The sequence below is a fragment of the Argentina silus genome, assembly GCF_951799395.1.
Source record: "Argentina silus genome assembly, contig: scaffold_458, whole genome shotgun sequence".
NCBI lineage: Eukaryota > Metazoa > Chordata > Actinopteri > Argentiniformes > Argentinidae > Argentina > Argentina silus.
Window position 1 is genome coordinate 2,501 of NW_028152557.1, and position 3,446 is coordinate 5,946.

The window sequence follows — 3,446 nt, forward strand, 5'->3', positions numbered from 1 at the left end:
GGGTAGGACTAGGGGTTAGGGGTAGGACTAGGGGTTAGGGGTAGGACTAGGGGTTAGGGGTAGGACTAGGGGTTAGGACTAGGACTAGGGGTTAGGGGTAGGACTAGGGGTAGGACTAGGGGTTAGGGGTAGGACTAGGACTAGGGGTTAGGGGTAGGACTAGGGGTAGGACTAGGACTAGGGGTTAGGGGTAGGACTAGGGGTAGGACTAGGGGTTAGGGGTAGGACTAGGACTAGGGGTTAGGGGTAGGACTAGGGGTTAGGGGTAGGACTAGGGGTTAGGGGTAGGACTAGGACTAGGGGTTAGGGGTAGGACTAGGGGTTAGGGGTAGGACTAGGGGTTAGGGGTAGGACTAGGGTTTAGGGGTAGGACTAGGGGTTAGGGGTAGGACTAGGACTAGGGGTTAGGGGTAGGACTAGGGGTTAGGGGTAGGACTAGGGGTAGGACTAGGGGTTAGGGGTAGGACTAGGGGTTAGGGGTAGGACTAGGGGTAGGACTAGGGGTTAGGGGTAGGACTAGGGGTTAGGGGTAGGGGTAGGACTAGGGGTTAGGGGTAGGACTAGGACTAGGACTAGGGGTTAGGGGTAGGGGTAGGACTAGGGGTTAGGGGTAGGACTAGGGGTAGGACTAGGGGTAGGACTAGGGGTTAGGGGTAGGACTAGGGGTAGGACTAGGGGTTAGGGGTAGGACTAGGGGTTAGGGGTAGGACTAGGGGTAGGACTAGGGGTTAGGGGTAGGACTAGGGGTAGGACTAGGGGTAGGACTAGGGGTTAGGGGTAGGACTAGGGGTTAGGGGTAGGACTAGGACTAGGACATGGGGTTAGGGGTAGGACTAGGGGTTAGGGGTAGCACTAGGACTAGGACATGGGGTTAGGGGTAGGACTAGGGGTTAGGGGTAGGACTAGGACTAGGGGTTAGGGGTAGGACTAGGGGTTAGGGGTAGGACTAGGGGTTAGGGGTAGGACTAGGGGTTAGGGTCTCTGGGCGCAGAGATTATACATTCACATTCACCCGACACGAACACAAAGGTAGTTTACTGTCGGTTACAGAACCGGTCAGTTGATGATCATCACAGACGAAACCAACAGACACATTTTCAACTGAGATGTTGCAGCAATAACTGGATTAAAAGGCTACAAGACGCGTTCAGCGACGTCGTTACTTACTTGGCGAAATTACGTTGTTTATTGAAGGTGTTTGAGCATCGCCAAGGTGGCTGTCGACTGTATGATGAAGATCGTTGATGTTTTATTGGACTTTGGTCCAGTTTGATCCGGGACGGCGACACATCAAGTCCTCAACGACCATTTCCTGGTTCTCACCGCCGCTAACTGACAGACACACTTGTCCTCCAATCAGGGACGAGGGCTGGGCAGACTGGACCAATAGTGGAGGGAAAGGCGGGGTTCGCTGACGGAGCGCCTCCTTCAGAGGACACACCGTCACACTTTACCGCGCTGCCGCTCAACCGCGCTGCCGCTCAACCGCGCTGCCGCTCAACCGCGCTGCCGCTCAACCGCGCTGCCGCTCAACCGCGCTGCCGCTCAACCGCGCAGTGAAATACCAGGATAGGAATCCGTCATAATGTAATACGATGCACAATATCCAATCAACAGTCAGACAGTCAGACAGCCTCTCGAACCCAGGGCTGCCTGGGGATTATAGACAGGTTCTGCTACTGCTTGTAACTTATTGTGTGTGTGTGTGTGTGTGTGTGTGTGTGTGTGTGTGTGTGTGTGTGTGTGTGTGTGTGTGTGTGTGTGTGTGTGTGTGTGTGTATGTGCGCGTTAATGTGTGTATGCTGCATGCCACTGCTTGTAACTTATTATATTATATTATATTATATTATATTATATCATATTATATTATATTATATTATATTATATTATATTATATCATATCATATTATATTATATTATATTATATTATATTATATTATATTATATTATATTATATATATACAGTACCAGTCAAAAGTTTGGACACACCTTCTCATTCAATGATTTTTCTTTATTTTGATTATTTTCTACATTGTAGATTAATATTGAAGATATCAAAACTATGAAGGAACACATATGGAATTATGTAGTAAACAAAAAAGTGTTAAACAAACCAGAATATGTTTTATATTTTAGATTCTTCAAAGTAGCCACACAGACAATTAAACAGTTACGCTAACGACACAGGAAGCTCCCCTGGTTAACCCTACCTGCTGCAGAGTGGTGCAGGAAGCTCCCCTGGTTAACCCTACCTGCTGCAGAGTGGTGCAGGAAGCTCCCCTGGTTAACCCTACCTGCTGCAGAGTGGAAGCTCCCCTGGTTAACCCTACCTGCTGCAGAGTGGAAGCTCCCCTGGTTAACCCTACCTGCTGCAGAGTGGAAGCTCCCCTGGTTAACCCTACCTGCTGCAGAGTGGAAGCTCCCCTGGTTAACCCTACCTGCTGCAGAGTGGAAGCTCCCCTGGTTAACCCTACCTGCTGCAGAGTGGAAGGTCCCCTGGTTAACCCTACCTGCTGCAGAGTGGAAGCTCCCCTGGTTAACCCTACCTGCTGCAGAGTGGAAGCTCCCCTGGTTAACCCTACCTGCTGCAGAGTGGTGCAGGAAGCTCCCCTGGTTAACCCTACCTGCTGCAGAGTGGTGCAGGAAGCTCCCCTGGTTAACCCTACCTGCTGCAGAGTGGTGCAGGAAGCTCCCCTGGTTAACCCTACCTGCTGCAGAGTGGTGCAGGAAGCTCCCCTGGTTAACCCTACCTGCTGCAGAGTGGTGCAGGAAGCTCCCCTGGTTAACCCTACCTGCTGCAGAGTGGAAGCTCCCCTGGTTAACCCTACCTGCTGCAGAGTGGAAGCTCCCCTGGTTAACCCTACCTGCTGCAGAGTGGAAGCTCCCCTGGTTAACCCTACCTGCTGCAGAGTGGAAGCTCCCCTGGTTAACCCTACCTGCTGCAGAGTGGTGCTAACGACACAGGAAGCTCCCCTGGTTAACCCTACCTGCTGCAGAGTGGTGCTTGCGTGAATGAATGAAGCATAATTAATAAATGAAGAAACCCAAACTGTCAATATTCCAAAGTGCCACTTTATTCACCCCCAAAAAATCATCCATGATGAGTCTTGTAGCCAATCAGAGTGTTGTTGCTAGGTAAACACCACATAGAACACCTGGCGCTCCAGGTGGTGAGTGTTCTGGAGTTCTTCGTCAGTTGATGAGTTAAACAGCAAGTATCAGTATTTATTTATTTATGTATTTAATGTTTTTAGGGCATTTCTGCTTTATTGGGATAGAGACAGTAGAGATTGACAGGAAGGATGACATGCAGGATATGTCGAGGGTCGGAATCGAACCAGGAACCTTGCGATTACGTGGTAAGCGCATTAGTGTGCTACGCCACTAAGCGCCCCCCAAGTATCAGTATTTATTGTATAAACTGTAACATGGACCTGGGAAATCAC

At 50.1% G+C, this 3,446-nt stretch overlaps 1 protein-coding gene across 1 annotated transcript in view; it reads right to left on the minus strand.

Annotated features, from left to right (window-relative positions):
* The window catches only part of triqk (triple QxxK/R motif containing), a gene marked incomplete at its 3' end in the record, with an annotated part of 3,740 nt that extends 2,425 nt beyond the window's left edge, over nt 1–1,315 (minus strand). Inside the window, 1 exon segment of the mRNA XM_083698008.1 lies at nt 1,164–1,315.
* Between the last annotated feature and the right edge of the window lie 2,131 nt (nt 1,316–3,446).